The sequence below is a fragment of the Protopterus annectens genome, chromosome 1.part0 (assembly GCF_019279795.1).
Source record: "Protopterus annectens isolate FY-2018-M chromosome 1.part0, PAN1.0, whole genome shotgun sequence".
Taxonomy (NCBI): domain Eukaryota; kingdom Metazoa; phylum Chordata; order Ceratodontiformes; family Protopteridae; genus Protopterus; species Protopterus annectens.
In genome coordinates, this window is record NC_056725.1 from 891921131 (window position 1) to 891947342 (window position 26212).

Genomic DNA, 26212 nt, shown 5'->3' on the forward strand with positions numbered 1-26212 from the left:
ACATGGCTACACATGTGCAGTCCCACTTTCCTAAAACACACACGCGCGCACACACACACACACACACACACACACACACACACACACACACACACACACACACACACACACACACACACACACAGATAACATGCCTGTAAGTCTAAAAGTGACACGAGTCCTGTGTGGAGAACATATGTATCAATCATTGGCAATTATACTTGCTATATGTATTCCAATATATCTGCCTTAAATGATATAATGAAATACCCTCTCAGCCATCCACTCTAATAAAGTTTGGTATACCTATTTTATCACTTTGTCTTTAGCTATGATCTGATCTAACCCATCAGAATACAATGAATAGCTCCATTTCATGTGTTCAGGGCATATCTTCATATTTGTAAAATGAAGGGGACAACAGGGGCTGGACAGTTTCAGACCTGCTGCAAACGGTGTTCTGTTACAAGTAGTTAGGACTCACAGCTGCTGCTTGTTTGGGGTAGCGGGCTGCTGACCAGCTTATATGGAAGCATATGTGGCAGGCAGTATTCCATGATGTAAATGCTGTGGGTGACATAATGAATTATTACAATAATGGTATTACTGAGTTATCATAATGATACACTGTGCCAAGGCAAAGGCACATTTCATTGCTAGTAGACTAATAGAGAAAGATGAGTTTTAAATTTCCTTGAAGAGGAAAAGAGACAAAGGTAGGAATCATTCCCACAGGAATAAATGCTGACATCAGGATGGACCCATCGTCTTGTGTTTTGGTAAATGATGCACTGGTTTAGGGTCCCATACAGCAGACTCCTGTCTATTGCACATACAGATTGTATGCAGTGAACACAGTATATCCTCCCTTAGCTTTGTTTCAGGAGTATCATTAATCCACCTTCATCAGATGGTTACAGACTGTTAGGTTCATAGGTTCATAGGTTCATAGGTAGGTACTAGGCTATTGGCCCTAGGGCCTATATAAGCCTAGCCAAAAAGGTACCCTGGCCTTCACCACCCAAGAAAATTATTTTCCTGTGCCCCGGTCGAGCAGAGCTGCAGAAGTGATCCCTGGGGTGAATTTCCTGTCTCCCATCCAATCATCAAGATTTTTCTTTTGGTATAGATAGGTAGTTTGTTCCAGAGTATGGGAAGTCTCTGGAACAGGAATCTATCTCTCCAGCATGTTCTGTTTATTGTGGAGACAAGGTTTAGGTCCCTAGAGCATGTAGCTTGGAGGGATTGGGATTTCTTTAAGTGGAGCATGTCCAACAGCTCTGGGTTTGACATAGCTTTATATGTTAGGCAGAGATCACCTCTGAGTATAGGCAGAGATTGCCTCTGAGTAGACGATATGTGACTGAGTAAAGCTGGAGTTTTTTGAGATGGTCTGCATAGGGCATTTGTTTGAGGCCGGTAATCCTCTTTGTGAAGTATTTCTGTGGCCTTTCCAGTTGTTGTAGATGTCTTGTGAGGTACATACCAAAAGGGGCGTTGTACTCTATAATGGGTCTAATGAGGGTTGAGTAGAGGGGAACAATGAGCTCTTTTTTCCTGGATGAGAAACCGTTTTTGATGAGGTGTGCCATGTAGAAGGATTTCCTGACTACTGTGGCAATGTGATTATCAAAGGAGAGACTACTGTCCACCTGTGTCCCAAGGTCTCTTATCACACTTTCGGTGTTATGTAGACTACCGCCTATGTGGTAGATCATGGGTACAGGGGGTTTTACCAAAAGGGATGACAATGCACTTTTTGGCATTGAGCTTGAGGCCATGGCTTTGACACCAGGCATCCATCTCAGTGAGGCCCTTTGTAGGATGTCCATATAATTAGGAGTTTCGATTATGGCTCCTAGTTTCCAGTCATCTGCGAACTTCGTTAGTCTAAGACCTTTTGTGTTAGCCTGTACTTCAGATAAGTAGATACCAAACAGGAGAGGACCCAGGACTGAACCCTGTGGTACTCCACTTGTCACTGGTCTGAAGTCGGATCTGGAGTCTGCTACTTTCACAGTGTGGGTTCTGTCAGTTAGGATTTGTAATTGCATGGCCACTATTAGCATGCATGCCACTGGAACACAGCTCTAGCACAAGCAGACCCACTCATTCTAGTGTGTCTTTTACTGCATAATCCACAAGACGAAGCACTTCTGTAGTGACAAAGTTAGAGACTGGGTCAGCACAACACTCAGATGTTAGCACCAGTGTTTGGGTTGATTATGATAACAAGACAAAGATACCTGAGTGACAGACCTCTCAACTATCCTTATTTTAGAGGAACATGTGTATTTTCAAACTTGATTTAACCCTGCACACGACTGACCTATTTTTGAAGGTATGTCCCCATTTTCAGGCTTGATTTACCCCCTTTGCACAATTTCCTGAATCACAATCATTACAAGTGACTTTTGAAGGTGTCTAGTGCACAGAAAACCACAATATATTACCAACATACTAGTGGCACCAATAATTTAAAGCAATATGGCACACATCTTACATCTCCCTTTTACAGAAGCAAAAACAAATGGCCTTGCATGGTACAATTTTGCAACAGAGTTCATTAAAGTCTAGAAATTTTTACACTGTCCATTTGATAAAGTGCTTATATTTCCCATCTTTCTATTTTGAAATATGTACTTGTGAGAAGTATCTTACATTCCTAAGTGTGAAGAGGTATGTGTTATTTGGTATTAAAATTTTGTAATAATTAGATGTCTAGATTTTTGGCTAGATGTAACTGAGAGGTATGCAAGTCACAGGTAGATGACAGTGTGGTACTGTCCATATCTCCCAACCTTCAAGCATTAAAAGCATAACACTACCCTATAAATATCAGTGCAGAGTGTCAGAAAGAGGAGCACTTTCCAAAAAAGGCATTTATATACTGTATAGTTACTAAAAGTGACTTTTTGTAAAGGATTAGTTTATGTATTTTAAAAGTATGTACCCATAAACAGGATTGACTTTAAGAAGAACGTCATAACTCTAAGAGAATCAAAGTTAAATCATAGGGCCAAAATCAAAGTGCTATGCCTATATATCATAGCTGTTAAGAGGGATGGTACTGTCTGTCTCCATCTGGGGTGGGCAGCCACTCACAGTACGGGTGTAGTTTTAGCCAGATCCACAGGTCAAATTGACACTGCATAGTCCAATTAGTTTAAGCTGCAACCACAGCTTGATCCAGCACTAAGGAACCTGGGCAGTTGCTTAGGGCTCACTGACTTAGAGGAAACCCTGCTGACTGGCGGGGGGGGGGGCTTCCACAACACTCACTTTTTTAATTAAAAAATACATGTGTTTTTTAAGGGGGTGCTTCTTTAAGAAACCCATCTGTGTCTGTGTGTCCCTGCATATGTTGATGAATGCACCTGTTGTTTGCATCTTGTTTTCTGTTTGTAGATTTTAAATACATTCCTGCCTGGACCTTATACTTAAGCACAGATGAAAAGTCCTTCCTGGACCTAAATAAAAAATGATGTTCCATCGGTAACATAAGGTGTGTGTGTGTGTGTGTGTGTGTGTGTGTGTGTGTGTGTGTGTGTGTGTGTGTGTGTGTGTGTGTGTGTAAAATGCCCTAGTTAGGGATGACAGGTTAGTTAATTTGCTCATGTTCAAACCCTGTAACTTAGTTACAGTAAACAAGAACCTGAATCTAATACACAAGCTACCAAACTACACACAAAATATATGAGTTTTGGTGCATTTTCAAGAAACTGAGTTTCAGTGCATTTTCTAGGAATTGTGAGCTTCAAGGGAAGAAATGTTTACTGCTACTCATGCTAAGTCTGTTTTTAATGTGCAACTGTTTTGTTTAACAAATAGTCATCACTATTGTGCTAGAGCTTTCAAAAGCAATGTTAGTAGCACAACAGATTGCACACTTTTCTTTCATGCATAAAACTTTGGGTTCTACTCCCACAGTATACAGCTCAATTACTGATGCTGTGTTGTACTTTAAGGGGGGGGGGTTGCATTGCAGACCTGTCTGTGTCCTCCTTCTAGTAACCATGAGCCTGCTGTTGGTTTGCTATTTTTCCTTATTGCAGTAATACCAGCTTACCATTTTTTTTGTAATGTATCATAGGCAATTTATTCTTTAAGGACAGCAGGCACTGAATTGGTAGATGAAACACTGAAATATAAAGTTGTTTGCTAGCAGCAACCATACCTTTCAACTGTCCAGATTATTGCAAAATTTCCAGATTTTTGCCTCATATTTTTAGTCTATTCCTCTTACAATTTGTGGCTTTCTGAAAAATGATGGAGGACTGAAGTCACTAAATAATTACAGTCATTTGAGTTTCAGGCTTCATATACTTCAGAAAATGTATGGTAACAAAAAACATTTTATTCTAACAACTTTCTAAGTTTATAAGAGCAATATTTAAGAGATTTCCCTATTTCTGAGTCATTGTACACCCATTAGTTTTGGCTTTGTCCAGATTTCTTCTGCTAAGAGGTTGAGAGGTGTGGCAGCAACATCTTCATTAGTTACAGATCTTTTTAATGTGGAATTATACATATGACTTTTACTTTTGCAGAAATTGTGCATATTAACTGATATTGGTGGACTGAATGACAGATGTTTGAGTGGCCTTTTATGGTTGAAATGTTCTGAAGTATCATTATTGGTTCATATGTTTTGCTTCATTGCTTAATAGAAAAATGTTCAAAATTTAGGGTGGGAGGTTGGCATAATGGTTAAGGTTTTTGCCTTATAAACCAAAGGTGTAGGGTTTGATTCTCAAATGGGGTAATTGGCTAGGCTTAAAATGGCCCACAAAGGCAGGTAGCCTAGTACTAATCTATGAATCTATAAAGACTACAAATTTAAAGCACACTCTAACAAGTGGTGCTGTATTATGCAAGGAATATAATTTAATACAATCAGGAAAGGGAATTAGAGAACAGATGCATGTATGGGTGGTCCTAAAAATGTGTGCAAATGGGCTCTGGTTTGAAAATAGCCCAAAGGTAAACTTTATCCACCACTGGCCAGTTGCATTTTCTTGGAATGTGAGTTTTAATGCCATTTCAATTAATGTCAGTTTCAAGAGCAGAGAGGTTTACTGTTAATGTTAAGTCTGTTTTCATTGTGAGACTGTATTGTTTTATTTAGCAAGTGTCTATCAACGTTTGTGCTATAACATTTGAAATAAGCTTTTAATTAAATTCAAATGTCTATAATCATTGTAGAAGTATAGAAGAAAATAGTATCACACTGACAGGTGTGAACAGTGTTTATGGTAACTGGGGAGAAATAGGCAAGTAATGGGACATTGGAATGGCTGCAGTGGGGAGTGGCTGTGTGTGTGTGTTTGTGTGTGTGTGTGTGTGTGTGTGTGTGTGTGTGTGTGTGTGTGTGTGTGTGTGTGTGTGTGTGTGTGTGTTTGGCGGCCCTATCCATTACGCTGCCTAGGGCACCATTTGACAATAATCCAGCTCATGCTGCAACAGGAGATGAGCACACTGCATCTAATGTGGGATATTCCTATTAGTGACATTCTTGCAGCAGTACCTGACACCATCATGAGTCAGAGCTGGCACCCTACATGCCTTCAGCACATGGGATTAATTAGCAGATGTGCCTGTCTATCATTCAGATGTACTCTACTGCAACCCGGTCCACCATGGAGATGAGTACTGTGTTATCTAGCCATTAGGAAGACGTCACCCAATTCATGCAACAGCACCATGAGTACATGGAGTTTAGGAATACAGAACCAATAGGTCTCATGAGGACTATGGTAGCAAATGCCGCGTTTATCTCCACCTCCATGCAGAGGACTTGCAGTGCCACAGTCACTGCCCTCTCTGGCAGCGTGCACAAGGATGGGATAGGTACATCCCCAAGTTGGCTGTTGAGAGGGGGATCATTACAAGATGCACAGCCCACACCTGCATCTAGAGGTGTATTACATTTAGAAATCCAACATCATGATAATCAATGACATTCATCTCCCACTAGCAAAACACTTTGCCAGCAGGATCCAATTAAGTCTTGTCTCATAGCACCACACCAACCCTTGCAGGGGTGACTCCTATTCTTAGTGCAAGAAGCCAGTGGAGTGAACCTAGGCAAAAATAGTGGCATCCCCACCCCATCACTAGAGGAATAGTCTATGATGCAGACTACCATTCACCATGAGACCTCTGTGTCTATCTATTCTGAAATCATTCCCTCCACCCATTGTGTGTGTGTGTGTGTGTGTGTGTGTGTGTGTGTGTGTGTGTGTGTGTGTGTGTGTGTGTGTGTGTGTGTGTGTGTGTGTGTGTGTGTGTGTGTGTGTGTGTGTGTGTGTGTTAACAGCAATGTGTGATTGCATCCTTAGCCAACTGTGCACATGGCATTGTCTGTGATCACCCCGCTTTCCATCCTCTGTGGTATGTTTGGGAAATGGCTGATGCACAGTGTGGCCAGACAATGCAATAATAAGCATAGCCTTATATTGAAATTGCATGCACCATTTTTGCTCTGTGTCACACTCCACTCTCACAGTGCACTTGTCAAAGTCCATAGTTCTGGACTAGTCAAAAACGCTTCACCTGTGCTTTCATCTACTGTGCTAATTGCTATCAGGGGTTGTATTTCTGCTTGTCATACAATGGAATACCTACATTATTATTGCTAGCCCTATGTGCTTGCAGTCCTGCTTATAACATTGTGTGTGTGTGTGTGTGTGTGTGTGTGTGTGTGTGTGTGTGTGTGTGTCTGTGTGTGTGTGTGTGTGTGTGTGTGTGTGTGTGTGTGTGTGTGTGTGTGTGTGTGTGTGTGTGTGTGTGTGTGTGTGTGTGCAATGTTATAATAGAGTTCTGCTATACTGTGCTTTCTGTACTGGCATGATAAACCAGATGTCTAGTTGGTATCTAGAATCATTTGCAACATGTGGTAAGGGTTATTAGAGATGGGCACACTATATATGTTACCATTTACCATAAAGTTATCCACTGTGCCTGCACTTGTCAACTAAAAAAAATCTGTGTTGACTTTCCATATGCAAGAAGTAGCAACCAGCCAGCCTTTGTGTCATATATGTAAATCATACAAACTGATTGGGAGCTGTGCAGACAAGTAGCTTATGATTCCATGTTCAGCACACATCTCTTGGCAGTTTTTGAAGTGGTATCCCTTCATATTCATAAACGTATATGACTGCGGGCCAGGTTCAGGTAGGGCCCTTACTGCTACATATGCAAACTATAGCACCCGGTACCTCAGAGAAGTGGGTAATTTCATAGAAGACATGCAAGGTAGTAGCTCTTTTGTATGGTGTGCTGTGGAATTATATATCTTCCTCCACTTGTACTGACATTATGTCAAGGAACTTAGTCAGTGTTCTGGGGGAGAACAACTATGAAATACCAAGTGTATCCCCTGTTGGTCTTTGAAAAGGTCAAGGTAGGTAGAACAGAAAGAACTGCACATACCTTTGTCTCCAAACAAATAAGAGGTCCACACATTTTTTGTAGATTTTGCTTTAGGGTGGCATATATTAACTAAGGGCTGTAGGATGTTCCAATTTTCTCTAAAGTAATCAGTCATGTCCTTTTCATAGAAGTTGTGGTATGTCACCTGTTGCTTTTAATGTTTTTGTTGGCATCAGACACCTTCTCACACATATGTACAAGAAACAGGTAAACCGATAGCTAATGTATGCTGCTGCTCTGAACATTCTTGCTGACTACAGCTCCAACATTTTATGTGTACTTTTTCTTTTTCTATACAGGTACAGAGTGCTGCACATTTTCATTTACATATGACTACAAATTACAACTGGGATCTCCTCACATACCTTTGTATAACATTACCATCTCACTTCCAAACCATTTAATTTGCATGTCATTATGTGGTCATTGCATATTTCCTTTGCAGCACATTTATGCTCTGTAGAATTTAGGGTAATGTTGGACTATGAATCGCTTTCGGTTTGCACCTGGTTGTGTGTGGCCACTTCCTACATGAGTAAATGTATGATATATACTGCACAATGTGTCTCAGAAACCTGACTGCAGTATTCTTCTAAAGGAAAGAAGTTTCATTCAAAGGGTGGCCTGAGAGATGTGTTCTCTAAAATAAATGTTGCAGCTCAAGCTTGTTATGTTAAAAATCAATTTGACTTCATGTCAGTACATATGATAAATGCTAGGAGGACTTGTGCTTCTCTTAAATGGAATTCTGAAGAGATGCATACCATCAAACTGTTGATTTGAGACAGAGTTATTTTTCTGGAGTTGGGATTGAAGCTTCCTGCATTTCATGTCCTTTAACACCTGAAAGAGAGATGACTTGGAGAATAGGATTCTATTACTGATAAAATGAAGATGGTGATGGGCTGTACATTAAAAGAAGCCCATTTACTTCTATGTTGATTTTTTTAGGTAGTTACTAGGCTTGTAGTTCAGGGGACCACTGAGGAGCCTAGCCCAGAATCCCACTTGCCTTCAAGCACTGTTTGGTTAAGTGACTTAAGGTCGCATCACAGGCAAATGAGGGCTGAATGACTCAAATGCTATACTACAAAAACCACAGCTCACAGACTTAATCCTCTGTACAAGCATTTCTTCACACAGATATGTTGTATTCAAATGGGGAAAAGGTGATTTCCATAAGTTTCTAAGAAAGGTGTTCCAAAAGTTTGAGGATAAGGAGCATGATTCTCAGATCCAGTACGTATATATGGGACTTCAAGTAGAAATGTTTGGTGATTGTACTACAGTGACACACCACAGAGATGGGACTTCAAGTAGAAATGTTTGGTGATTGTACTACAGTGACACACCACAGAGATAAAAAGTAAGAGAATTTAAAACAAAGAGCAGAAAATAGCAGGGCAGGTTTTGTAAATATGGAATAGAGAGGAAGAGATCAAAGAAGTGACACAGCAACATCTGCAATATCCATGGAGAGGTTTCAGTGTGATCTGTTAAAACATGATTCAATCAGCTGTATTTGCACAGATCTCTTCAGTGTTCCAAAGCTATCATAAAGACATAATATAATGAGGACTGCACCTTCAGGGTATGTTTTTAATACAGGGGGATGGCATGTCTCCCCACATATGAGGTGGATCTGGGATCCCCTCTTCATCTTAAATGAAACACAATTTGCGCAAACAAAATTATCTCTTCATCTTAAATGAAAAACAATTCACTATGAAGTCTTCTTCATTGGTACTAGACCCTGCACACTGTCATTAACAAAGTGATCTTTCAACATATCTATCTCCAAATCTATTAAATATTAATCTCCATCCCCCTCTTCCAATTTCTCAACAAAGAAACATAATCTCTCTCTCTGAGTTGTATCATAGTGCAGATAATTGCTATCTTTGTCAGGCAGAGAACTGTGAAGTTTTTTCCAATGTACCCTCAATGTTGAAATTCTCAGATGGTTGCTTAGTTTTCTTCTACTTCTTCTTCATGTGACTGCAGAATTAGTAAATAGTAACACATGTGCTGTGTTACAAAGAAATCCCTTACTGTGCATTTTGGTCTTCTCTTATACATGGTATTAAAGCAGCTTTATTTATAAGAAATGACATTGTGATATATAAGAGAAACATTACACATCAATAAGTAACTGAGATATAATAATCAGGTGTGGCACCTGCAGCCAGTGGACACTACTATATTTTACTGACCATTTTCATTAGCTAGAATTCATTAACTCATGCTTGAGATTATAAGAACAAAGGTCTGCATTTTTGTTGACGTACCTTCTGATGTCAAGTAATGAGAGCTCCATTCAATGGCACCACATTATTTGTTTCTAGCAAAATTGAAGACTGTATGGTAGACTCTCAGAAGGCACACACTGTAGGAAACCATGTTTTATTTTAAATTGCCAGTGCTCTCCCCTTGGTACCAGACATACAGTGGTAAATGGAATGGAAAGATGCCTGTTGTATCAAGCTTAGGCCCCATGGTGAACTTTTTTACATATCTGTTTTTATGCCTTTCTACTAATATGTTTTAGCAAAAAGTACAGCAATGTGAACGTATCAATTTAGAGGGATAAACCAGTTATTAGCCATTTATCTGTCTCCATTTACTTGATGGCTGGGACTCTACTCAATGAATCTACTTTAACATGATGATGATTCTAATTGGAAGCCCCTGTCATCAGTATCAGGTCAACCTATATCAGATGGCATTTTTAAATTGTGAGACAGCATTATACAAACTCAGTTTGATTCTTGGCCTTAACATTGTCCATTCTTTTTGAATTATGTACTCTGTATCAGTGCCATCTGCTGATGGAGATATCTTGGAAGGTAAAGTTTACAAATTTCCCCTTAATAGGGATTGTATGATAATTTGAAATAATGTATAACATACCTTGGCTTTGAAAGACTGATATGTGACCATTCAAAAAACAGTGTTTATTTACAGCTGACCAAGAACACATTTAGATTCCAGCACCCTCCATGTGAGTGGCAAAACTGCCTTACTCACAAACAAATATGCTAATTCCATATTGGTGCATTAGAGTAGGGAAATAATAACTCTCATTAAAACACAGAGCTGGTTCACACTAATAGAAAACCCTCTGGAATAAGAAAGCAGCTTTTCATCTTTGCCAGCGGATGATTTCAACAAGTTTCTTTCAGGCAGTTTAAACTGATCAACTGGTCCTCAATCACCCGAAGGAGAAATTATTCTCATAATGTAATCGTTGCTTTTACGAGGAGTACCTGACTGCAGTATTTCTAATAACCTCAAGCTCATCAACTATACTTTTTTTCTACGTCATCTGTGCTCCCTCTACACTGCTTCCCTATGATTGGACAAAGATAAGCAGTCAGCTGACTCACTATATAATTCAATATAATGTCACCTTTTTCACAAAAGTGCCTTAAATGTCATAACCAGGTCCAGTCAAAAGAAATCTAGAACTTATAAGGCAGTACAGCAGTAATATGCTTCACTCACTCTGCGAGTTATAAATTTGAGTGAATGAGATATAAAGAAAGGGAAAGAGATTTACATCTCTTTACTGTATGATAATATTTTGAGATGTGTCTAGAAACACTAGTCCTATAATTTTTATGCTGTTAATTCTGTGAAGAAAGTTTTAACTAATAGAGCAAAACAATCATGTCAGGTGTATTCATACACTTTGACCTAGTTGTGAAGCTCTGACAGTTGAGTTAGGTCAAACACACACACACACACACACACACACACACACACACACACACACACATATATATCTATATAGCTATATTTTATATATATATATATATATATATATATATATACATATATGGGTCTACTTTTGCTTACTGAATTTACACTTCACTAAACTGGAAATTGACGACACCACTTCAATGACACTACATTAAACCAAATCCATGGACTACTATTTTCTCTGGGAAATTAACCACTTGGCCACCAGGGAAAATAAATCAATGGAAAGAAATAAAACCCAACCAAATGGGGGGCTTCACCCCCCCCCCACACACACACAGCCCTAACTAAATATATCAATTCCGTGATTGCACTACACTGGGAAAATGGGCAAAGTTCACCCTGGTGGCCAAGTGGCCAGTCATCATTCACATCCTGAACAGACACCAGTCTGGTTAACAACAGGTTTAATGATACTCCTTCTTAATAGTGAACCTGCAATTTATCTTAGAAACAACAGATCAATAACTTGGCTTCTGACAATATATAAACTATATACAAGAGTTGATGGTGACAGAGTTTATAGTCATTTAGGAGAAAACTCAATCATGACAATCGAACAAAAGGACGACAAAAGAAAGTGATGTGGAAAAAAGGATCATTTGTTGTTAAATAAAGTCATAATGGAGAATTGTAAAAAGGGGAAGAATCTAAGCACGGCATGGATAGATTACAAAAAGCATGTGACAGGATCTCACATTCATCAATAACAAAATGCTTACAAATGTGTAAAATACACCCTACACTGATCAATTACAGTACAGTGACCATGAAACAGTGACAGACCACTTTGCATCTAAGCTAGGATAATGGACAAATTATTACCCTAGGGATAAAAATTCAGACAGGAATATGATATAAAGGAAGCCGGGCAGTTGGAAGTGTATAAATATTGATGAAGGATTAATAACAAAACATGAACAAATAGAAACAAAACTCAGTAAAGAATATTTTAGAATACTACAATTAGTACTGAAAATAGCCCTGTATCTAGGAACAAAGTCCAACCTATAAACAAATTTGATCTTTCTGTTGTAAGCTACAGTTTTGGGGAGATTGACTGCCCTCAAAAAGTACTGGATTACTTGGACTTGGAAACAAGAAAAATGCTTCATGCTTATTGAATGATATACAAAAATCATTGTGTACTAAGATTATATATTTCTCTTTCTGAAGGAGGTATGACATCCTCAAAATTGATTACATGAATAGATTTGCAATCTTAGGACTGCATACATATTTGCTGACCTCACCAAATCCAAACATAGTGAATGCTTTAAAACATGAGAAGAACAAGTGTAAGATGACTTCCCTACCTAGTTTAGCAGAAGCATATTGATGTCGAGCAGGAATGGAAATCAAACCTGAAGTAGACAAAAATCAGGCAACAACTAAATGTGCCAAAAAAACCCCCAAAAGAAATAAAATAAGGAGAAGGATCAGTAGAGAAAACAAGAAATGTGGAAAAGGCATAAATATAGTTGCAAGTTCAGAAAACTCCTGGAACAACCTCATGTCAATCAGGACATCAGTCAGGAATGATTAAAGAGAGGTGAATTTAAAGCAAAAAATGAAAGGTTAATATTGGACAGCTAGGATAGTGGACTGCACACATCTGCTCGCAAAGTGCACTGAACATGTGGAGAAACAGATAAATGCAGGGTCTGTAAAATAGAACTGGAAACAGTCACACAACATATTGCTGGGTGTGCTACACTAATGGCACAGGGCATGTATACCGAAACGCATAATAATGTGGCAAGACAGTTGCAATGGGGATTGTGTAAACATTACAATGTTGAAGTAGCCGAGAAGCAGTAGAAACATGAGCCACGATGTGAGAAAATCAGATATAGAAGTCCATGCAAAGAAGACAAAAGTAGCACAGATCATTGAAATTGTTACACCCTGTGATAACAGTGTCTTATGTACAGAGAGACCCAAAGTCATAAAATCGTAGGATTTGCAGACAGAAATGAGGGCAATGTGGACTAAGGATACCCAGACAGTCCCAGTAGTAGTAGTAAGAGTAAAGGAATCTACAGTCTTATTTAGATATGTTACTGATACTGTAACTCCATATGAATTATAGAAGGAGTCATTTCATTTCTGGTTAGAGTGTGGGTGTTACGAAGTGCATTTTTGGCTGACATCCAGGAGTGAAGTAATACTAATTTCATAAACTTTAATCCTACTTTGTCTTAGGAATGGGGTGTATCCCTTTCATGGTATCAGAAACCCAAAGGATTTGAAGAAATTAAAGTGGGAGAACCCATATTTTGAATATATATATATATATATATATATATATATGTATGTGTGTGTGTTTATATGTGTGTTTATTGTCATTCTTGTTGAACATCTATTGAAACATGTCCATAAGAAACAATATTACTTAATCTGGTCTCACCTTTATGGTTATAGTAATATATGTGTTGTCGTGCTGTTAATTTGGACTTTTGTGACAAAGTATCCCCTTCCCTTAACATGGGGCAATCTTTTAGTGACACTTTCCTGTTTGTAATAAGAGAGCAGAAATGATTCTTTGTAGTATTTGTATTTTGGAAACAGTTTTGGACAAGACAATTATATTGGCATGTGACAGATGAGGTATACTTTTCAAAGCATCTGTTTTCCTATGAGACTACAATACTGGAGAACAACATGAGGGAATTGATCTGTAAAAAAGATGCATTAAAAATAACTAACCTAGTGCTCAGTGTTAAGAAGGCGACACACAGTGTTTCCCTTCTGGGACTGGATTCAGGAAAGTATATATTACATCACGCAATTTGTTTTATGTAACATAACAGTGCAGCACAATGTCTTTCTCCAGCTCTGTTTAGATTCAGTGAAGAAATACAAGCGTCATCATCATCATTAGAAGAAGGAGAAGATGCATGGTAACAGAACATTTGTTAACTAAGTACACTGCAAAAAATATCCGTCTAACACTTTTAATCTGTGTCAATGGTAATACAGTTTTAACTGAAATATCTAATATTGCAAAAAGTTATAATGCTTTAAACATGATACAGTATAGCAGCTTTTTTATGTATAAATGCATTTAGCTAAATTGACTTTTACAGGACATAGCAAGTTCATTGGTAACACTAAACTATTCTTTTATCATATTCTGGAATGTAAAATCTAAATTGTGATATCCAAACTTATTTGAGGAATGAATGTTAAATATGCACTATACAAGAAATATATTTTAATACAACTATAGAGCGTTACTTATGAGTGCCTAAGCTGTAGTTTGTGATTAGCTAAACAGCAGGTGGATTGAGTGCAGTCATGTTGTTTTATGGTGGGAAGTGATGTGTTCTATGATGTTATACCTTTAAGAGTAGAATCAGTGACCTTTGCAGAGACAGAACAATGAAAAATACAGCTGTTTCTTGTACATGTAGAATTGCACACATGACAAATTTAATGATGGTCATACTGTAGAATATATATTTGCCTGTGTGCTCAGCATGTCTGCTTTATTTACAAGTGGAATTGAAATAACTACAGAGACAGATGTATTTCCTGATTACTAGTGACAATATCAATTATTTTAATTTGTACTGTGTATCCAGTCACATTTATTTCTTCCAGTTTTGGTTAATAAACCTGAACTTCCTAATGTTAAACTGCTAATCTTATTAAGTACCTGCATTCGCTAGGATAATATATATATTGCTCTAAAGATCATTTGTGCTGATTAATTGACTAGACTACATAAAGACCTATAGTATACCCTTGACTTGTCTTGAATAAAAACATTTATGCTATGTCTATTCTGCTGTATCTAACAACACCATGATAGATGATTTTAAAATCTAGACTTTTAGCTGTTATTAAATTAAGTTTATCTATTATGGGGAAAAAAGAATAGATTGTTTAGGGACTGAATTTAAGATTTACATCTGTGTGAAAATCCCTGCATGTGATAAGAAGTAAGCTGAAGAGGGAAGCAATGTTTCCAACATTAAGACCTTTAGACTGACAAACTGGCTTTAAATCTAAATAGCGTACTTGATATTTTTTTCATCAATCTAAATGATGTTGAATCACTGTAGCTAACAAATTCATCCTTAACTAGTCCTTTCAAAATGATACTGCAGCACAGGGGCAAAATTAAATTCCAAAACTGTTACTTATTGACAAGACTCGTGCTTCTAGGTGTTGATCCTTTTTTTTTTCAAAACAGGTTTATTGTTTTAACATATAAGAGAAATATCATAACAATTTTATACAAGTAATTAAAAATAGGTATTATTATAATATTCAACAAAACAACTAAAGTATTTACAAAGACATCCACTACAATCAGATCAATTAATTAAACTAAAATACCGTGCTATTGAAATTAGAATTTTTTTAACAAATTTTGTAAATTATCCCATACAATATAATAAGATGTTTTTCTAATTGTTCTTGTCCTAATTGTGTTTATTTCCATATGGCACATTATATTCATAACATTTTTAAATTCATTGAATGAAGGAGGTGTATCTGAAATCCAATTTCTAGTTATTATTTTCCTAGCCACTGCTAGAATAGACCATAACAAGGGAAGCTTAACCTTTTTAACACATTGAGGTACAGGTGTGTTGAATAATATAAGAGATTTAGAAATAATGAAATTATCTGTAAAAAGAGCCTGCAAAAATTCATTAATTGACTTCCAGTATTCTTTCAATTTTATACAGTCATAAAACATATGAGCCCAGTCAGCATTAATTTCTACATTACATCTCTTACATAAATTATCTTTATTATTTATTTTATTCATCATCAAAGGTGTATAAAAGATCTATGTAAAAATTTCCATGTATAAAGTCTCCAGACAATGGAAGACATAGTTCTATAAGCAGATTCCAATATATATTGTTTATCTTGTTGATTTGGTGGGTCCCCATTAACAGAAGTGAAATAATTCCAGTATGAATCTACACTGTAAAAAGTTTCTTGTCTGATAATTTTATGTATGTATGAAAGTTTACCTTTATCAGAAACTTTATGTTGTAAATTTAATATCAAGTAATCAATCAGTGTTGGAATAGATTCTTTAACTGTTATAGACATTAGATCTATTTTATTAATTAGATGTTGTCTAAAGGTCTGAACCTCTAATCAGCAAGTTTCTCTTAGATCAAATTCTTGTTTTAAGAAATCTAGATTTTTAACTTTATTATCAGATATCAACTGATACCAGTACTTTAGATCATTATCTATAGCTAAATGAGTTCCTTCAGAAGTAGATGACAAAAGCATACCCTGAGTATACATTATAGGGAATACAATAAAATTCCATTCCCTATACTTAGGGTGCATGAATATAAAGTTACGATAGCTAATAATAATATTTAATGGGTAACAAACCATATGTTTAGGTGTAATAGGTGAAGTACAAAATTCCTTTAGTAACCATAACATGGAGTTATTTACAATCATAGTTTTATGTGTTAAGGAGATTTTCATGAAGTGCATACTAATTAGCTCCCAATAATCTTTCCATTTTGCGACATATGACTGATCTATTAATAAAGTAATAACTTTTACAATAGAAGAGATAGTATATAAATTAAAGTCTGGAAAAGAAATACCCCTTGAGACCAGCTATTAGTATGTTTCTTTAATGCAATCCTAGGTCTATTAGGTGCCCATAGGAAATTTAACATTAGTGTATTCAGTTTCTTGATAATTATTTTTGTAGGTGGAAGTATTATTGATTGTATTAAGTATAACATCTTGGGGAATATTATCATTTTAATAATTGTAAGTCTCTCCTCCATAGTAAAAACATACTATTCCAGGTATTAAAAGATTTTGTATATTAAGAAAACAGGTATTATAATTATTATATATAATAGATTTAATATCTTTAGATAGTATTATACCTAAATAAGTTATCTGACCTGAATTGGGTACATATTTAGTAAAATCACTAATGAGAATATTTTTTCGTGTATATATAGGTAGTATTTTAGTTTTTTCTTCATTGAATATTAAACCAGAAATACTTTTAAAATTCATCATTTTATCAAATAGAGACTACATAGAAGAATTAGATCCTGCTGATGTAATTAGAACATCATCTGCAAAAAGTTGAATTTTGGATGTTGTATTTTCATCTATTTCAAAACCCTCTATGTCAGTACTGTTTCTGATCAAATTAGCCCAAGGCTCCATTACTAAAGTGAATAATAGTGGAGAAAGTGGACATCCTTGTTTTGTACCTTTAAGAATGGGTATTTTTGTGAAACATATGTTCCTACCTTAATATAAGCCAGAGTTCCTTTGTATAAATGCTCAATTAGATTTACAAATGCATCAGAGAAGTTTGTGCACTTCAGTAAGGTAAACAGATAGTCCCAACTTACTGAATCAAATGCTGAACTTATATCAAGACTAATAAGTGTTAAATCTTTCTTTTTCCTATTTGCAAAATCAATTAATGTTAAAGTTCTTCTTATATTATCAAAAGTATTTCTATTTACAATGAAGCCTGTCTGATCTATATCTATAATGCCGGGAATGATTGTCTTCAATCTATCAGCAAAAATACTCATAAGCATTTTATAATCAACATTAAGTAATGAGATGGGCCGATATGAAGAACATCTAGTTGGATCTTTATTAGGTTTTAAAATTGGCGAAATAAATGTATATTGCCAAGATGGGGCGGGGTTATTAACTCAGTTTGGGCCAAAATAAAAACCTTATGTATTAATGAATATGTACTTTTAGAAAGGATTTTATATATCTCTGGTATAATACCATCATTACCCGGTGCTTTGATTGATTTAAGCTTATTTACTTGTGTAATAACTTCTGTATATGAAATACTCTTGTCCAATAGTTTAATCTGTTGTTTATTAAGCTTTTTATTCATGTTTGTGGTTATAAACTCCTTTATTTTATCTTTAGGTTCCATGTTAATGTTATTATGGTTAATTTTGTGAAAATGATTTCTAAATTCATCTAGTATTTCTGGTATACTAGAAACATTCTTCTTTTTCCTTAGAGAAAAGATTTCTTTGATATGGTTTTGTTTATTCAACCTTTTTGTTTTATTTTTAAGTCTATGTAAGTATTTGGGGCTTATTGAATAAGACAAAAACTTGTATTTCTCTAAAGTTATTTTAACTTTATGAGTTAAAAATTCTTTGTATTTCTCATTTAGTTTGTTTATTTCTTCAATAACTTTCTTGTCCATAATATTTTCTTTATTATTATGTTTATAAGAGTCTAATTTACTTTGAATATCTAACAATTCCTTATCCCAAGATTTCCTTTTATTATTATACCATCTGATACTTTGTCCATATAGATATGATTTTAAGGCATCCCAAACATAAACAATGGAGACTTCAGGAGTATTATTTATGTCTAAAAAATGTTTTACTTCTGAAAGTATATATTCTTTATAGGCCTTTAGTTCAGTTAAGTATGCTGGTATCCTTTTGATATGAACATTATGAGTATTTTTTTTATCATGAATTCAAAAACAATTGAATTATGATCAGATATAGGACATGAAATGATTTTGGAATTAATTAAATCTGTTACCATCTGGTTAGAAATAAAGACCCTATCTATTTTTGAATAAGTTTTGCATCTGTTAGAAAAAAAGGTGTATGGTAATGATTTTGAATCTATCTGATTATTAATATCATTCAAATGATAAGAATTAGCAAAATCATTTAAATGTTTTGCATTAGATGTAATTCTTCTTTTCCTATAGTGGTAGTATCACTTTCATGTAGTATACAATTAAAGTCACCAGCTAAAATAATATCCCCTATAGAGAATGATATGATCTTATCAAGATGATGTTTCACTGTATTAATACCAATTCCAGGTATCCAATATACATTAATTAAAGTGTAAGTCTTCCCATTAATTTGTATTGTAACCATACAAAACATTCCTTTGTCATCCTGATAAGACTTAATGGTTTTAGGAATGGGCATACTTTTATTCCATAAAATAGCCACTCCTCTTTTTCTGAGTGTGCTCTGAACTGACCAATACTGTATATATGTTCGTGGGTAGTTTATCAATATCTTTTTCAAGAGATGGGTTTCTTGCAGGAAGACTAAGTTGGCCTTATGTAAATTAATGTATCTTATTAGGCTTGCCCTTTTACACGGATTATTCAATCCATTAATGTTTAAAGAAATTCCTTTTAAAGATGTCATTTGGCATTTTTAAAACTCAAGAATCTTATGATCAAAATAACAAATAACAAGATAGATAATGTTACATCTCCTCCTTTAGGTGTACCTTTAAATATAGCTGTATTTATTGAATCTCTTATGGGATTTTGTATATGATTCAATTCTGTTTGTAGTGACAATGAGTGTACAAAATATATTGTGGATGTCAAAACTATATACAAATAACAATGAACAAGTGAAAATAATGTAAGGATTAAACCTTGCATCCAGCCTGGAGTTATAAACTCCAACTTAGAGTAATATTTACCACTCAAGTTAACCCCCTACCCTAAGCAGCAGTACCTCAGCTACCACCTTATCAATTTAATACTAGTTATATTTAACTAAGGTTAACAGTTTTCAATTCAATTATCTAGCAAGACAAGACTACACATTTGGTAAAACAGCATCATATAAACTAAAATAAAATTTTTTTTTAAAAAACTGTTCATACTACTATATACATCTATGTAATATAAAACACTTGTATTCAAATAGCATTCAAATAATCTTGATGTTAGAAATCAAGAGGAGAGAAAAATAAGTTCTAACATTCATTTAAATCAAAAGCTTTGGCTAATATGATTCAGACATTACATATCTTAAGATGCATCTATTTTCTGTCATGTAAATGCAATTAACAGCTTCCAAAAAAACCCTTGAATTGCTTGTATATGAGCATTTACTCAAACTCATTATTATCAATAGAATAAAATATTGCATTCATAGAAATTGTTATAAATCATACTGCATAGTTATGCAGATTCTCAGAAACACTTGCATTATTGTAAAAAAAAAAAAAAGAAGCCATCACACACATACACACACACACACACACACACACACACACACACACACACACACACACACACACACACATACACACACACACACACATACACACACACACACACACACACACACACACACACACACACACACACACACACACACACACACACACACACACACACACACACACACACACACACACACATATATATCTGATCTCACTGAGTTGTGTCCTTGTTGAGCACTATCCAACTTGCTGTCCCTACAATAAATCTGTCTGCTTTATACAAAATAATGCACAGCAAACACATTTTAGTAACCAGATTTTACAACCATGCTATCCTACTGCTTTAAAATATATCACATGACAATTTCTTCCAGAATAGAGTTATAAAATTATTTATGCTTGTCAATCAGATGAATTAAATGAGTTATAGTAATGTATATGTTTGGAACATAAGTTTTTAACACAGATTATTATGCTGCTGTTAAGTAGATTTTCAAAAACACTTAAATAAATGTTTCATTTTCTATGCCTTCTAAAATAAGACATTTACTTACTACAAGAAACGGCATCATTTAAACTCATTATAACTGACATATTTTATGAATTATAACATAGATATTTAAGCAATTATATAAAATAACTCACATTTAGACATTAAAGAGTTCATTTTCCTTCACATAGTCGCATTTGCATCATTTCAGTTCCTGGTAGAGTATTCTTCCTGAATCTGTGATGTGTCAGTGTGATATTTAGGTCAAAGGTTAGACTAACTGCTTTCAGCTTCTCTGTGAGAATTCTGAGAGTTGAAGCTTTTGAAGTAGCTCATGGACACTGTGCATGAGACAGCCCACATCCCAGATTGTCTCCCTTAACATTTTGGTGGGAAACTTATTAAAAACTAGTGACAAACATTCATTTAGCAGTGTAAATGCATCTAAACATGACAAAACCTTCAGAATGTATTTTACAGGTTATTACAGCCTCTATGTAAGTGAAATTAAGCCCAAAATTATTAATAAATAATAAAACTCAATATTTTTGTCCCAACTCAATTTTTATGCAAATCTTATTATTTACTGTGTCTATATAATCAAAAGCATTTCTATATATTAATAAATAAAAGAAAAAGAGAGTAGAAAATAAAAGGGTGTAAGGCAGAAATAAAAAAAAATGTAAGAGAAAGCTATAAGAAGTATATACAATGGAATATTACTTACTGTTTATATTAATAGAGTTAAAAATAAAACATATTATTTACTATTATTTAGTTCTAATTATTATTAGTTTAAGCATGACAGATTATTTACAAACAAGCATAAGCAGTATAATCAAGAAAGTATAATTAGGAATAGCATTTGAAGAACATATAAACTTTTTACAAGGAATAAATATGTTATTATTCTATTAATCATATTTTCATTACTCTTCTCTCCCTGCCCTCCCCCACCCTTTACCCACTACATAATCTAAATAGAATGTCATTGTTTAAACAAAGAAAATAAGAAAAGGAGAAGAAAAAAAAGATAAAGAAAAAAATGTATCAAATTACTGACCTTACTTCTTTTCAGAAAGAGAAACAAATTTAATCATAGCTTGCCATTAAATCTTCAGATATTTTGACTGGTTATGAAACAAAACATTTCTTTGCACATAGAGAATAACTTTGATTAAATCTTTTTCAAAATATTTGTGGCTTTCTGGAAATGCAGGAACTATATTTAAAAAGATTAATAATGAACTAAAATGATGAGAGAGAAAAAAAACATAGAACAAATCATTTGTTTTTTTAGTCTCTTCTTCTTCTCTGAAGTCTTCCACGAAGTTTCAGTTGCCAGTCTCTTTAATGAAGGACTAGCCCATTCCATTTCCTCTATTTTATCCAAAATCCTATTTTCTTTGACAAACAGTAAAGCAGAGTCTAAGTCATCGAAAACCCTAGGACCATCAGGAAGGAAGATTTTAAGCTTGGCAGGAAACATAAGGTATGTTTTAAACTGTGCTTTTTTAAGCTCCCTTATTAGTGGCACAAAAACTTTTCTTTTAGTTATTACCATGGAAGAATAGTCATTGTCAAAACGCACAGTTGTCTCATTAATCTTAACAGGAGCTTTAGCCCAAGCAGATTTAAGAACCATCTCTTTATCAAAAGATGATAGAAATCTAACTATAACTGATCTAGGATATTTTTTGTTAGAGTTAGTATTAGCTATAGATCTATGTGCTCTTTCGATACCAAAAGAGAATGCTTCTGGTAAGTCTAAAGTTTTAGGGAGCCATGTTGTTAAAAAAGAAGTAACATTGTTACCTTCAATATTTTCTGGCAGTCCAAAAATCCTAATGTTATTGCACCTAGATCTATTTTCCAGGTTATCCAGCTTTGTTTGTAAATGTGTATTTTGTTTCAGCAGAAACTCAATGTTGATTTCCTCTTCTTGGATTCTATTTTGCACGTCATTCACAGCTTCTTCTATGCCTGTCATCTGGATCTTCTGTTGTTGCAGGTCTATATGTAACAAGTCTATTTGTTTTGTAGTTTTTTCTATGAAGGTGTCTATTTTAGTATCCATTTTATCCATTTTAGCAGTAAGTTGCTGGATTATAATTATCAGATACTGAAGTTCTTTCTTGATGCTGGAGTCTTGAGAATTTGTCTTACTGGAACTCATTTCAGACTGATAAACTGACAGGAAAATTTCCATAGTGATTTCTGACAGGAATATTGTTAAGATTTCCTTTCTTTTTTAGATATAGTTCAAGAACTATATAAAACAAACATATTTAGAAAGAAAATTACTTCAAAAATTAAATTTTTAAGTAATTAATTCCTGTCAGTGTAATGAAATTGGTGGAGCTGAAGAAATCTGCTGCTATCCTGTGTTCATCCTTCAGGTGTTGATCCTTTTGAAGTGTTTACATTGCACTAATTCCAATACTGAGTTTTGAAATGGGTGCTTTTCAAAGAATTTATGAGAAAAAGAAAAAAAGGTAAATACTTGGCATTTTTGTCTGAAGACCAAATATTTGTCTCTTCCATGACTAATGAAAAACTTGGTGGAGGCTAAATTAAGTAACAGGAGTTCTGGGTAGATTGTAGACTATTTTTACACCACATACTGTCTGTAAAAGTTATATAAAATGCAGTTTACAAATTGAGAAAAATATATATTTTTGCTTCTCTGATTTATAGACTAAAGATTAAATACTTTTTGTAAGACAATGTATGCTAACCCCTAGAATGAATATTTTCAAAATCTATTGGGCATGTTTTCACTAGAGTTTTGTAGTACAAGTGTATAATGTCAAAGATTCATTGAGAAAACTGACGACATTCTCACTTCCAAAAGTAATGCTTTTCAGCAGCTACTAAAAAAGTTGCTATTTTAATCATTTCCAAGAATTTTCACAAACTGCGTACATTCCTTCCATGTTGTAGACACAATGGCTAATGCAGCACTATTCATTCATTCATGCACTCATTAAATGCATATCTGAATTCAACTCCGTATGTAAATAATAATTTACTTTTACTAAGAAAGGAAATAAGCAAAACCAGGATTTCTGCTGCATCTGCATTTGTTCATCTAAGAAAGACAACCACAGACACCTTCACATGCATACCACTCCTGCTTTTATTATTTTTTTTTGTGGTTCTTTACCTGGTTTGTCCAACTGGACAGGGATGCTAAGGGACAAAAGCTTCAATGAATTACAATCAGTTTTAAACAGACATTCAGTAATATACACAAACTGACATTAAGTAATATACATTAGCAATTACATATTCATTTGCTAATTTGATTGCATGCATGCAAATAAAGATGGCTATTACAGTATAAAAGATATTGATAGATAGCAGGTGTTGAACATTGACCATATAAAGAGGTGTATTAGTGGGTCTGCAAGGTAAATAATCATGTGAATGGTGCTTAGAAATTCAATGAAAAGGGTGTAAGAGAAGGTAGAGCAATATTAATATTGTAGCTAAGAGGTGGAGTATAAAGCAAGTTCACAGAGAATCGTGTGTGTGTGTGTGTGTGTGTGTGTGTGTGTGTGTGTGTGTGTGCATATATATATATATATATATATATATATATATATATATATATATATAGTTATATAGTTATAAGGTTATATTGCAAGTATAGAGTTGGGCGGTGAGGAATGTCACTAATCTATGTATATGGCTGTGAGATGCTAACAAAACTATTCACATTTTGGTGAAGACTAGATGTGGGGCATAGGACTGTCAATGAAGTGAAATGGTTTGACAATTTGCAAGCTGAAGATAACGATGGCATTTATCCGGGAGATGTACAGGAGCACATCCACTGATTTCACAGATGAAATTTTAGTTGTGCTTTAAATGAGTTTGCATTCTGAATAGGTTGCACAGTAGTGGAATATGGTTCTGCAGTTTAGCTTCAATATTTGAATATAGAGAGTTACCTGTGGTATTAGATGATTTGATTGTACTGATTACTGGTTTTATCTAGAGTGGGAAATTCTGTTGGGGGTGTAATATTATATTAAGTTGCTGAAGGCTGGGCAATTTTCTGGCTTATACAGAAGTCTGTGAATTGTAGTTGGCTGAGAATGAGCTCGGTTATGTGGTAGTTTTATCCAGTTAATTCTCTGAGGGCTATTCTTTGAGGGCTAAGCATTTATGTGTTCTGTTATTATAGTTTACTGTAAATTTGGCTATTTTATTATAACATTGCTCATGTGAGACTTGAAGGTAAGTAAAACTAAGAGCAGCACATAGGAGAGATGGCAGTAAGAAACTAGAGGTTGTATGTCTTCTGGCCACATCCGTGAGGTGGGATTTTACTCTGCATATTATACCTAGTATTTGAGGATTTTTTCAGCACATGTGATACATGGCAGTCGAATTTCAACTGGTCATCTGTGATGACACACAATAATTATGTGTGATTTACTTTTTCTGTCATAGTTTTGCTGGCAGAGAAGTTGGTAAATAATGTTGTTTTGATAGAGATGCCTTTTGGGGTAAAGGGCAGTAATTTAGATTTTTTTTTTAGGTTATAGTAGTAGTTGTGAATTATTTAGGCATGTGTCAATTGATAAGAAGGATTGTTGCATAAGGCCTTCCAGTTCAAAGAGCGAGATATTTGGCAGAGAAGATTAGGTTTGAGTCATCAGCATATTGAACTAGGGCAGCAGTGTTTGTTTCAGTGTAGAGATCATTGATGAATATGTTGAAAACTATGGACCTAGTATAGATCCCTGTGGGGCACCAACGGGTACAGGCAGGAAGGTGTAGAAATAATTTTTCCTTTTCACTGCTTACACTCTATGAGGTAGCTATGGAGCCATTGCAATGAAGAGTTGGTGAGCTCTAAAGATGAGAGTTGATGAAAACGTTTCTGGTGGGAGACAGTATTAAAATGTTTTGATAAGTGTAGGAAGATAGCTGATACTGGGCTTCTAGTGTTGACAGTATTAACAAAATGCAGCAGTGCAGTGGTTGTGCTGTGATGTGGGTGGAAGCATTGTTGGGTTGTAAACAGAAACCAGATATCTATCAGTTGAGAAGCTTCAAATAAACACATTTGTCTAATATTTTTGAAAGGGATGATAAGATATTAATTAGCCTATAGACTGAAAGCTGTGTAGTGATTCTACACTTTTTTAGTGGAATAGTGAATGATTTTCTTCCATATTGAGGGGACTTTATTTTCAAATATGGCTCAATTTATCAGAACTGAACTTGGATATGCAATAGGCTCAGCTGCTATTTTAAGATATTTGCCAGCTAGATGGTCAGGGGCAGCTGTAGCAGGTTTAATTTTTTGAAGTATTTTTTGATGGTATCTGTGGTAACTGGTTGAAAGGAGAAATGCTGAAGGAGGTTATTTGACTGAGTAGGGACATCAAGAACTTGGTTACTGAACTGGTTCATTAATGACTGTGCAATCTGTGAAAAAGGGGGTATTGTACTTGTTGGCTATGTTATCATTTTGTTTCTGTGTGTTTAGTGTTGGCTGTGCAGCTTCTTCTG